The following is a 13,150-nucleotide window of genomic DNA, read 5'->3' as shown; positions in this document are numbered from 1 at the left end:
CTGATCATGGGGAAGCCATGCCCTGGCCAGCACCCTTCTCACTGAATGTGTCCCTGTGAGCTCAGCAGAGACGCACATGGGTGCTGACTGGCCCTGCATAAGAGAGTGACATGGTTCTTGGTAGGAAGCTGTTTCCTTGGTACCCAGGCCTGCCAGAATGAAGGGGCAGCTGATGGGCTGTCCAGCCCCCCAGTGATGGGCTCTCATCCTGGCCAGCCCCTCCGGACGGCTTCCTACCTGGGCATCTTGCTGTGTCTCTGTCCTGTGCACCCAGACAGGGCCTGGGCCTGCCAGGGCTGGCAGCTGCTCCTCACCCTGCTCAGGCCGTGTGTCTGGCGTCCCCTCTCCCTGACGCCCATCTCAGGGCCTGTGCCCACCCAGCATCAGTTAGGATAAACTCCTGTCAATCCCCCAGCCAGCTCTCTGCTGGACCCAGCTGCTGTCCCCAGCAGGGGGACGGCACACACACTGGCTTACACACTCTCGCACTCACACACACGTGGGTCCACACCCAACACAGAGCCACCTACCTGCCCAGGCCAGCCTAAGCCAATCCAGCCTCGCTCTCCAAATGCCACTCCGACCCCAGAAGCCACTCCTTTACAGAAACATCCCCGTGGGAGATGAGTTCAGAGCCAGCCCGGGAGGACTCCAGTCAGCTTGGACAAGACTGCCCTTCTGTCCCAACACCTCCAGAGGACACACACGGGCAGCCTGACCACCATATCTGCTATTGCACTCTGCCTGCTGCCACAGCCCCCCGGGCACTTCTGGCCCCCACAGCGTCTTCCATATCTTTAGGGGGTGGCAGCAGACTCACAGCAAGTCCCATCTTCCTGGAGCCCAAGGTAGGGAGGGGAGAGCTAGAAGGGGCGGGACTCAGGTGCAGCTCCAAGTTTCCAGCTCCCAAAATAATCAGATGCAAAGGAGAAGCAAGAACAGCTCGAGGCGGGCGGTGACTCAGTGCTAGTGGGCCGGCTTAGTCACCTGGATGGCTGCTGGCGGCTCCTGGCACATCAGGACGGGAGCAGCGCCCTCCCCCACCTGCCTGGACCGTGGCTGTCTCCAGAGTGTGGCCGCGGAGCCCAGCGCCCAGGGCTGCCTGGCAGGCGAGGCCGCTCCACCCCGCTCCCGCCCATCAGGGCCCAGCGGCCCCGGCTGCGGCGCGCCCCTCCTCCACCGTGCGCCCCGGCTCACTTTGGGATTTCTCCATTAAATCCTCAGGCATCGACCTGCTCGTTTGGGGCGCCGAGCTGCTCCAACGTTGCTTGGCAATTTTGATATCGTCGGGGGTTGCCATGGGGAGGAAGGTGATGTCATTGACACAAAAAACCCACTGAATTTACAAATCAGCTGGGGCTGGAGCTATTTATAAAAACACGTTTTTATCTGCCTTTCTTTGCTGAAGGGGAGGAGGAGGAAGGGCTGCCTGCCGGGCTCAGGGTGAGCCTCCCTGCTGTCCTTCCTACCCTTGCCCTAGAGAAGCCAGACCTCCTTGGCTCACCCCCACCCCCACCCCCCAGAACTTGAAGCTGCGCATTCAGACCTGGCAGGTGCTGGTCTCAGCTGGTTTTCCTTCGAAGGCTGAGAGTGGCACATGGGATGTAAGGCAGGGTGGGTGCTGGCTTCCTGGGCTGGCAGGGACCAGAAACCAGTTACTCAACCGGGTCCCTTTATTTCATTGCCCCTGGTCAGAAACAGAGGCATTTGCTGGTGAGGCAGCTTGAGCTCCTTGATGTGCCCCCCTGCCAGCTCCCCGGAGCGCCAGGTGGAGCCCAGCCTTCCACAGTGCCCTCCCCATCCCTAGCCTCAGTGTCTCCTCCACTGGTTCTTTTTCTTCTCCTAGTGTCCAATCGTGGGCTGCCCAAACTTCAGGCTTTGTCCCCTGCTCATCTCTCCCCACACTCAGCCACCACTCCATCAAAACACCCTTTTTCTGTGGCTTTGACCATCACCTGGGCAAATGCTTGCCCCAAAACCCATTTTGTGCCTGCCCCACTTCAGGCGCCACCTCTGATGGCCCAGCTCCCACTGCCAGGACCCACTGGCTATTGACAGCCAGAGGGAAGCCTGGGAGTTCTTGCCTCTTCCCGTCCCCCAGTCCCTTATATTCAAGGTGGCACTTGGCTCTACATTTTATTTTTGAAAACTCTTTCTAACTTTCTTCTGTAGCGAAGCCATGTAGTGTTTGGTTAAAAGTCCAGGCTCTGAGTCTTCAGTCTTCCGCATCTCAGCTCCACTGTTCATCAGTTGAGTGACCTTTGGCATGTTATTGAACCAATTGAACTTCAATTTCCTCATCCATAAAATGGGGATGATTTCACCTGCCTCACAGGGCTGTGGAAATTAAATGAATAAAGTTTCTGGCACAGAGACTGCTCATCTTGATCCCAATAAACATTAGTTTTTATCCACCCCTCCACTGGTGGCAGATTAATCTTCCCAAATCTTGACCCTAGGCACCTTCTGTGCAAAGGTCTCAAGCTGCATGGGTAGACATTTTGATTGAACGCAGTATTAGATGTCATGGCATTAAACATAAGAATTTCAATTTGTGGCCAGGCACGGTGGCTCACGCCTGTAATCCCAGCACTTTGGGAGGCTGAGGCGGGTGGACCATGAGGTCAAGAGATCGAGACCAGCCTGGCCAACACGGTGAAACCCCGTTCTACTAAAAATACAAAAATTAGCTGGGCGTGGTGGCACGTGCCTGTAATCCCAGCTGCTTGGGAGGCTGAGGCAGGAGAGAATTGCTTGAACCCGGGAGGCGGAGGTTGCAGTGAGCCAAGATTGTGCCACTGCACTTCAGCCTGCGCGACAGAGCGAGACTCTGTCTCAAAAGAAAAAAAAAATTCAATTTGTGGTCAATATGAAACATTTTCCCTTTAAACTAGGTTATCAGTTCCTTTTGGAGAGGAACTCTGTATTTTTCTTCTTTTTGTATCTCAATGTAATTTTGTGTGTAAACTTATAAATAATCCACTTCTGCTCTGTCTCACTAAGGGATGATCCAGGAAATGCAAACTAAAACAAAAGGGATATACCACTCCCTGTCATTATACAGTGAAAAAAAAATGGCAGGTGGGAGAGTGAATTGGTACAGTCTTCTTGGAGGGCAATTTTACAGTCTTGACCAAAATTTCAAAATGTGTATGTACTTGATCCAGCAAATGCACTTCTAGGAATCCAAGTTAAGAAATAGTTGCACATCGGCTTGAAGATATTTGTATAAGAATATTCACGGTAGCACTGTTTGTAACTGCAAAGAATTTGAAGCCACCAAAATGTGCATCAATTGGGCAGATTAATTGAGTGACAGATCTATACTGGATGGTACATCCCCATGCAATGAAGTATCTGCAGCCTTAAAATGAATGAGTTTGGTCAGTCGGTATGTATGTACCAGCTATGTGTGTACCGGTATGTATGTACATATGTATGTATGAGGAAGGATGACCATGATAGTTGAGCAAAAAGACCAGGTTGATCAATGTTAACTTGAAAATGAGATGGCATAATCTCATATAAGTTTTTTTATTTAAAGATATTTCTATATCTGTATGTTTAAACCGCAAACTGTCAATGTGGTTATCCTTGGAAATAGGAGTGGTGGTGAGAGGGGTCTTTCTCTTTGGACTTTCTACACTCTTGCATTGTTTCAGTGAACATGTACTGTTGTATTTAAACAATACAAAAGTAAAAATAAAGGAATGTATGTTTTTAAAACGAATAATAGGCCAGACGCAGTGGCACACGCCTGTAATCCCAGCACTTTGGGAGGCCGAGGTGGGTGGATCACCTGAGGTCAGGAGTTCGAGACCAGCCTGGCCAACATGGTGAAACCCCGTCTCTACTAAGAATACAAAAATTAGCCGGGTGTGGTGGTGGGCACCTGTAATCTCAGCTACTCAGGAGGCTGAGGCGGAGAATTGCTCGAACCCGGGAGGTGGAGATTGCAGTGAGCAGACTGCGCCATTGCATTCCAGCCTGGGCAACAGAGCGAGACTCAGTCTCAAAAGAAACAAACAAACAAACCCTAATAATAGAAAACCAAGAGCTATGAAGAGTACCTAAAACTTGTATATTTGAACATTTTCCTCTGCAAAGTCCACTTTAAGGCAATGTGGGGATATGGAAAACACTTTTTCTTCCTTCATGTCTTTCAAATTTTCAGAAATGTTGTTAGAGGGAGGGGCAACATGAAGATGTGAAGGCACTAAGGCAGGAGTTAGAGTTTATTACGTTAAATTCAAAACACTATCATCTTATTCAGATAATAATTACAATGACTCTCTTTAAGAAATGTAACATTTCTAAGTTTCTGCCAGTTTATGAGAAGCAGGCGGAAATTCCTGAAGAAACATCAACAATTTCATAAATCAAGAAAAATCATGTTTTCCAGATTTCTGCTATAGTAGCTAGCAGAGATAATAGCCATTTCATGAAAGGAACTGAGAACTAAACAAACCAGCTCTCCTGAATCTGCATCAGTCAGGTTCTCTGTTAGCCTGGAGAATCAAGTCCAGGACAGAAGCTACGGCAGTCCTGGGGTCTCTAAGCATCAGGACTGACTGCAGTCCCACAGATCACCCCTGCCTGGATGAGAGATGCTCCCACCATGCTGTCCACCTAGTGCATCCTTGCAGGGAAGGAGTCTGATTGGCTGGCTCAGGTCATATGCCTGTCTCTCAGGGAGGGTATCCTGGAGAGAGTGCTTCTGTTATCACACGATATAGGGAGGAAAGTTAGGGTGCTGTTACTAAACCAAAGGGGAATGGGTGCTGGAGACCAAAGGGGACCAGCCAATGATTGCCACAGCATCTTTGCCTCTTTTTCTAATTATTTTCAATTCCTGAGTGTGATAATCAGCCATTGTTGATATTCGATTCCTGTCTTGTGAAACTGATGGCCTGTGCAAACTGAGACCAGTTCCTCTATTCTATCATGTTTCTTGACTTCCTGATTTGATGAGAGGATCTGCAAATTTAGAACCATTTTTTCCACAGGCTGTAGAAAGGGGGGCTCCACCGGCCTGCAAAGGTATGGCTGCTGCTGCAGTGGGCAGGTCAGCAGATGCCTGCGTTTTTGGGCCAGTGGTCGGCCCTGGTGCTTAGCACATGGCAGGTGCTCATGTAAACTTTGTTGAAGGAATGAATGAACATCTTTAGAGGTTCTGTGCTCTAGCCACCCTCCTTAGAATGCGTGAATCCCAGAGCTGAAAGGCACTCTAGGGATATCAGCCCTGTCCCTCCTTCTACAGGTGAGAAAACCACAGCCCCAAGAGATTAGGTGACTCAGCAAAGCCTCAGAGAAAATTAAAGGCAGTCAGGAACTCAGCTGTTCCTCCTCACAGACCCATGAAGTTCCCTTTGCTGCCGATGGCAGCCCCATGCTAGCAGCAAGCTCTGAGTGTGACAGATCTGTAATTTGGTCAAAGGCAGTGGTGGTGCTGTCACCACAGACATTTCTGCCTTTGAATCTTGGCTCCCAGGGATTTGCAGCCGCATGAATCAGTCAAGCCAGTGTCCTTACAATTTCTTAAAGTCTTTTACTGTGTTTTTGTTAATGGACATATACAGTACTTGCAGTCTCAAAAGTAATTTGCCTCACCTGCACCGTTTTGGTGAGTTGGATTCAGCTGGAACAACTGTTTATATCAACCTTGTCCCACTGCATGGTTTTAAAGAAACCATCTGGGGATGTGTTTGGAAAGGCCATGTAGCAATGAAGTTCTAAAAATTTTCATAAACCAGTGCTTCCCAAGTTTTCCTAAAGAATAATAAAAACTTTTAGAAACAAAGCCTAGGGCTCCAGTGTGTGGGTAAAATTCCTTTGCTGCCAAATTTTTCTAGATCTTTAGATGCTTCCCCACACTCCACACCCGCTTGTGCTGCATGTACAGAGGGTGCCTCACTCAGGCCTTCTGATGGGCCTGTCTCCACCCACCGACACTAGTCAGCGCCTCTCACCGCAGGGCCAGGAAGGGAGGAACAGATTCTGTTCTCCTTCCTTCCCACCATCCCAAGCCAGGGCAGGTTCCGGAAAGGAAGGGCTTGATTAATGAGCAGGTGTTGCCACTGAAGGCCTGTATATCCCACACTCCAGAGCTGGTCTTACCTTGGCGGCACTCGTCAGCCCTGCGCCTCCAGGAGAGCTAGGCCAGAAGCAGGGGCTCTACCTTCAAGAGATTTTTCTCAAGCTCCTTCCTTGGCAGGGAGGGTACAGAGGAACAGACGCTTCCTGGACATCTGCCTGCTCCCAAAGTATTGGCAGCAAAGTGGGGGATGACTAGGTCAAGTCCTGGGGTCCTCAGTGGGAAGGAAGTTTCAGGGCCTTGTCAGATAGGTCCCTTGCATGCCCTCCCCTGTGGCCCTGCTCCAGCTGTCCTCCTGTGGGCAAGGTGTGTGGAGGATGCTGGCAGGGGCCAAGGGTGGGCACAGTGACAAGAGACTCAAGTGGCCAACGTCAGCAGACAGCCGGAGAGGGTAGCAGGTGGGCAACATTTGGCAGGGTCTTCCCTTTTTACCCAATCTCTAGTCACAATGCTACACAAGATATGAGGGAGGGGAGCACAGGCCAGAATCTCATCAGTATTAGAAGTGGCCCTGGCAAGGGACTCTGCTGTTGACTTCCAGAACAGTTTTCCCTCAGGAAAACGGGTTTTCAGGCTGGGCGTGGTGGCTCGTGCCTTAATCCTGGCACTTTGGGAGGCCAAGGCGGGAGGATTGCTGGAGTCCAGGAATTCGAGACCAGCCTGGGCAACAGTGAGACCTCGTCTCACAAAAAATAAAATTAGCCAGGCATGGTGGTGCACATCTGTAGTCCCATCTACTTGGGAGGTTGAGGCTGCAGTGAGCTGAGATTTGGCCATTGCACTCCAGCCTGGGCAACACAGTGAGACCCTCTCTCTCGAAAAAAAAGAAGAGGGGTTTTCAAGTAAGTGAACAGGGAATGAAATTCTTTTTGCCAGGACCAGGTGTATGGAATTGTGAAAATACTTAAAAGATGGGGGTGGCAGCAGCTGAAAACCCTTTTATGTGAAGTCTCCAACGAGTCAGGCATAGTACATCTAGGCTCTTTCCATCTGTGATTCCATGGAATTCTTAAACACCATGAAGTAGTTATCATTACCCCAAGTTCTACAGATAAGGAGTCTGAGGCTCAATGCATTTACACATCTTGTCCCAAATCAGGAAGTGGCAACGCCCTGGCTTTCCTTTTGACACCAAATGGCTGAGGCAGGAACTCACTGGGAGCTTTGACTTGACTTGTTTCTGGGTGACTGAACAGATGGCTGAGAGGGAGCCACTCAATCAGGGTCTGGCCACAGCCTGCCGTGACAGGGGCTGTGGGTACTGCTGCAAGGGATGTGCCTCCCTTTGTGCTGGCTGGACGGAGGCCTACACCTCAGTCGGGAGTCAGCTCTAAATCGCCAAAGGCTCAGTGGCTGGCAGCAGGCCCGGCAGAGGCCTAGCCTGTGGATGAGCCTTTCCCGGGAGCAGCCCCTAAGGGAGGGGCTGGCCCATCTCTGTCAGAGCAGGAAAAGTGGGTGACTACCAAAGACTGGCCGGGACTACACTAGGGATAGGACCAAAATTAAAATCCTTTTGTCAGTGAAAGCGTCACCCCTGCAGACCCTGACCAGATGACCTTAGGAGTGGGGCTGGTCCAAGGGGCGTCTGGGGCTTGACTCTGAGGAGTTAATGGCAAAGTGAGGAGCTGCCCAGAAGCCAGTCTGAGCAGAGAAGAAAACTATAGAGTCCCAAGTCCTGGACTCACAAGTGTGTCCTCTTTCTGGCATATGATGGGATGGGCCTCTGCCATCTCAGCCCCAGCCCACCAGGAGCAGAGTCTTCTTGATACACCTGTTTCTAGGGCTGCTGCTAAGCCTGGCAGCGTAGGTAGTGCAAAGGAGCCAGAAGACACCCCAGGGGTCCCCAACCCCTGGGCTGTGGACTGGTACTGGTCTGTGGCCTGATAGGAACTGGGCTGCACAGTAGGAGGTGAGCAGCAGGCAAGCATGCATTACTGCCTGAGCTCTGCCTCCTGCAAGGGGCATTAGATTTTCATAGGCATGCGAACACTATTGTGAACTATGCATGCAAGGGATCTAGGTTGAGAATTTAGTTTCACCCCGAAACCATCCCCCACCATCCCCCATCTGTGGAAAAACTGTCTTTCATGCGACTGGTCCCGGTGCCAAAAAGGTTGGGGACCGCTGAAAGAGGGTTCCAAAGGTCTCTACAAAGCTTGCAGTGAAACACTATTTTTTTGAGCACATACTTTAGATTATGTGCTGTGCTGAACCCTTGCCATACACTAACTCATTTAATCCTCACAATACAATTAACCCATTCAACAAATAACTACCGAGTACCTGCTAGGTACAATGCTTTCTGCTAGGTGCTGGGGAGAACTCAGTGAGCAAGATGAGACCCTGTCCCCATGAAATTTATAGTCTGGGTAGGAACCATTATAATCCCATTTCAGAGATGATGCAACTAAGGCATTGTGGTGTTAACTTACTTACTCAGGTCATTAAATGACAGGACATGGGTTTGAACCCAGGCGATCTGTTTCAGAGTCTAGGATGCTATTGTGATACCAAATCCTTCCTTTCTTCTTCCCAACAACATTACCTATATAGCAGACACTTGGTTGCTTTTTAAGAAAAAATAAAATAAAAAATGAGGTCTTTCTCTGTCACACAGGCTGGAGTGTATTGGTGCCATCATAGCTCACAGTAACCTCAAACTCCTGGGATCAACTGATCCTCCCACCTCAGCCTTGTGAGTAGCTGGGATTACAGGTGTGAACCACCATGCCCAGCTTGGTTGCCTTTCTAAATCCATCTCACCTCCCTTGCTGGAAGAAACTCAGTTTATTAGAATGTACACTCCTCTCCTAACTGTGTACCCGGCGAAAGGCCCCTCCCCAGCCCCAGCCCTTGGGGGTGAATCTTAAGTTTAAACCAATCTTGGTAATGCCCTTCCCTTTGCCAGGGATTGGTGTAGGCTCACATATGTGACAATCTGGCCAAGAGACACGCGAGGAAGCCAGCTGGGAGGGTTTTGGGAGAAAGTTTTCTTATGCTGCTCCAAGTTGTTGAGGAACTTGGAACTGTGGTAGCCAACTGAGACCCACAAGGGAACCAGCTCGAGGACAAAAGCCAGCATGCTGAGGACGGAGGAATAGGCAGGTGGAAACAACTTGGGCCCCGCATGAACTTCTGAGCTCCAGGTTTGCTGTTATGTGAAATAACAGATATTCTTACCACTTAAGATATTTTGGTTGTTCTTCTGGGTTTTTTTGCAGCTGAAAACTACCTAATATAAGCCAGCTCCAGCCCCTATCATGCCACACTAGCCCTTACTTCAGTCTAACATATACACCGCTCCACTCCATCAGCTACTGCTCATGGCTTCCCTCGAGATGTCCGTTTTTGACTGACTTATTTCTCTCATATATTATCTTGGCTTTTAAGTGTTGTGGCCTGTTTCTCCAAATTATAAGCTCTCTGAAGGGAGTGAGCATGCCTTACATTTTGTTATATTCTTCGTGGTATCCATCATCACTGTGGAGGCCACAGTAAAACTTAATATATAGGGGCTTATCTTTTTTGCCACATTCCAAGATATTATTTGCTGCCCTGGAGGGCAAAAATGAACACATTTCTGTGTTCAACAAAGAGTAAAACAGGAGTCAACAGGTTGCAGCTGCAGGCCTGAGTGAATAAGAATGTCAGGCATCTCTCTCAACAGTGGCTTAGATTCACCAGTGGTTTGCACCAGCTCCTACTGCCTCCCATGTGCCTTGCCCTGGGCTGGATGCTGGGGAAGCAGACACTGCTTGTTCTAAGCCAAGGAACTTCCATGCTCACCTCCTGTCTTGTGTTCATTCTCATAAGAACCCTTTGGGGTAGGAGCCATCAGTAATAGTTTAGATGGGCAAGCAAAGGCAGTGACCTAATCAGATCAAGCAGCTGTTGAGCCCAGGTTTTCCAGTTCCTGAATTGAGTTCACAGGGCTTCCTGTTATTTTCCCCTTTCCTTTTTCCTATTAAGCAAGTGATTGCCTTTTATTCATTGGCTCAGGTGAGGGATGTAGCAGAGCATAAAATAGAAATACAGTCGTGCATTGCTTAATGACAGATACTAGCTTAATGACAGAGATACATTCTGAGAAATGCGTTGTTAGGTAGTTTCATTGTGCAAACATCAGAGTGTAGTTACACAAACTTAGATGGTCTAAACCTACTACACACCTAGACTATATGGTGTAGCCTATTGCCCCTAGGCTACAACCTGCACAGCATGTTACTGTACTGAATGCAGTAGGCAGTTGTGACACAAAGGTATGCATTTGTGTATCTAAACATATTTAGGTTGCAGGCAGTTGCTCATACGTGTAATACCAGCACTTTGGGAGGCCGAGGTGGGAGGATCCCTTGAGTTCAGGAGTTTGAGACCCGCCTAGGCAACATTGTGAAACACTGTCTCTAATTTTAAAAAAAGAAAGTTAGCCAGGTGTGGTAGCACACACCTGTAGTCCCAGCTACTTGGGAGGCTTAGGTGGGAGAATCGCTTAAGCCTAGAAGATGGAGCTGAAGTGAGCTCTGATCATGTCACCACACTCCAGCCTGCAACAGAGTGAGACCTTGTCTCAAAAAATAATAAAAGTAAAAAGTAAACATATTTAAACATAGAAAAGGTACAGTAAATTTTTGGTATTATATCTTATGAGACCACAGTCAGATATGAGGTTCACTGTTGACCGCAACATTGTTGTGTGGCGATGCTCTAGCAACAAGAGTCTCAGGAAGGGACTAGATGCCTTAAATGGGATCAGTAGGCCATGCCCCTAAGCTAGAAAGCCATTTCTCCTGGTTGGAGAGGGGAAGACTGAGATGCACCTGTAAGTGGCTGGTGGGCAGCAAGACCCTGCCTGGTACCTTGGAGCAAACAGGACCCAAGTCAGCCTTTTAAAGATCTCTGCACTCTGAACATGGCACAGAAGCAGCCCAGCTGCAAGCCAGAGGTCCTTTGGGCTGAAACGGCCTTGTGGAATGAGAATGGGGACTGGATGGACTTTCCTGATACCTTGGTATTTGGCTGATCTTAAGGACTATCTCTTTAAGTACAAATATTTGGTTCCCTGAAACTTATCCTGATAGAAACAACTAATTTTCCCTTATCTCTAAATTACAGAATACTACATTTGTTTCACTTACCTTTATTATATCACAGGTTTAGCTATACTGTGCACATTAAGTCAAAAGATAGTAAGGCTCCGATCAACCAGCTGAGATCTCAAATTACTTGAGAGGTTTCCAGAGAACCTTAGGCCATTAAACATTAGAACTAAATCAATACAAACACCTACAAGTATGCGTACTTAAAGCTTCAGTTCTCAATACTCCGTAAAGTAGGCACTTCAGTTATCCTCATTTTATGGATGACACTGGCTCAGAGAGGTTAACTTGTCCAGTGCTACACAGCTAGGATTCAAGTCCAGATATTCTGGCTAAAGGCAGAATTTCTAGCCACCATGCTAGTGTTTGCTTTGGTACCATAGGCAGAGAGCCATCTCAATGCTGAGAAGGTTCTAAGCAGACCTTGGGCCTGTAAAGTCAACCCCTTATAATGTGAGCACTATATTGAAGTCCTAACCAGGGCATAAAAAGAGAACTTGCTGGCCGGGTGCGGTGGCTCACGCCTGTAATCCCAGCACTTTGGGAGGCTGACGGGGGTGGATCACTTGAGGTCGGGAGTTCAAGACCAGCCTGGCCAATGTGGAGAACCCCGCCTCTACTAAAAATACAAAATTAGTTGGGCATGTTGGTGGACGCCTATAATCCCAGCTGCTCAGGAGGCTGAGGCAGGACAATCACTTGAACCTAGAAGGCGAGATTGCAGTGAACCGAGATTGCGCCATTGCACTCCAGCCTGGGCAACAAGAGTGAAACTCCATCTCAAAAAAAAAAAAAAAAACTTGCCCCCAACAAACTCATATGAGTTGGAGAGGTAAGGCCATACATAGAGACAAGTCCAAGGCAATACATAATAAAATGTAGCAGAGGAATGGTACAGGGAGGAGCTATGCAGCTGCCCCCAATGGCCTATACCATGGAACCTCAACCACTGGTCCATATGCTAGGATATTGAACATGCCGGTCTGAGTGAGTCCTAAGCAATGGCTTTTATATCTGTTCAGTGATGGGGTACAGTTGGTCTGAAAAGATCTCTCCTGGCCACGCTAGTTAGCTTTTGTCTACTCTGCCTCACTCATATTTCTGCCAGCCTGACCCCCTGGACTCGCTGGGACTCTGGACTCACTGCACACTCATTCACCCTTAGCTATCATTTCCTTGAATGAGACAATATCACTGAAGCTTCATGCATGTCATCTTTTTAAATTGTGTTATCACTTTGTTCTAGGGTTATCAGATTTTTCAATTTTGTTTAAAATGCAAAAGGAAACAAATAAGGGCCAGGCACGGTGGCTCATGCCTGTAGTCCCAGCATTTCGGGAGGCCAAGGTGGGCAAACTGCTTGAGCTCAGGAGTTCGAGACCAGCCTGGGCAACATGGTGAAACCCCATCTCTTGGTGGGGGGATGCGGGGGGGGGTGGGGGTGGGGGTGGGGAGACAGCTAGGCTTTAAAATGCCAAAAAAAAAAAAAAAAAGTTTTAAAAAAGAAAACAAATAAAATGCATATCTTTTTGTCCACAGATTTTAACTGGTATTTTTTTATGAAATGCCATCCTCACTTTAATTTCAAGACTGATGCAATTTAATAGGAAATACAGTACACATTTCAGTGGAATATACTTGTGAAAATAACATTTAATTAAAAAAGGTATAAACAGGACAGTGAAGTGTATTGCAATGTAAGGTCAGCAGTCAATTATTACATGTTAAAGAAACATGTATAAAGTGGCATACTAAAAATGAAAGTGAGATTACACTTTCAGCTACATCTAGAGACTCACTCAGATATTTTTCCCTCTCACCAAGGCGCCAGTGTAACTACTTTCTGAACTTGTGGCTGCTCTTTTCCAATATTTTAATTCACTACTTATTTTTAAGAACCATGAGCTCATTTCTGGGAGTATATAAAATTAATAGACACATAGTCCCCTGCTCACAAGGG

General features: G+C 48.2%; 1 protein-coding gene across 5 annotated transcripts in view; it reads right to left on the bottom strand.

The window, feature by feature from the left end:
- Positions 1 to 1,288, bottom strand: part of PAK6 (p21 (RAC1) activated kinase 6) — a 38,419-nt gene extending 37,131 nt beyond the window's left edge. For 2 of the 5 annotated variants that reach the window (XM_063794728.1, XM_054667362.2), the window contains exon 1: positions 1,198 to 1,288. The gene's annotated coding sequence lies outside the window, so the exon portion shown is untranslated. Of the gene's footprint in view, positions 1 to 237; positions 471 to 530 lie in introns of those variants that run through there. The other 3 variants (XM_063794727.1, XM_009428796.5, XM_510302.7) reach the window with 2 other exon arrangements.
- Positions 1,289 to 13,150: the final 11,862 nt, after the last annotated feature.

This window comes from Pan troglodytes, chromosome 16 (genome assembly GCF_028858775.2).
Source record: "Pan troglodytes isolate AG18354 chromosome 16, NHGRI_mPanTro3-v2.0_pri, whole genome shotgun sequence".
NCBI classification, from domain to species: domain Eukaryota; kingdom Metazoa; phylum Chordata; class Mammalia; order Primates; family Hominidae; genus Pan; species Pan troglodytes.
This window is presented reverse-complemented; position numbering and strand designations above follow the sequence as displayed.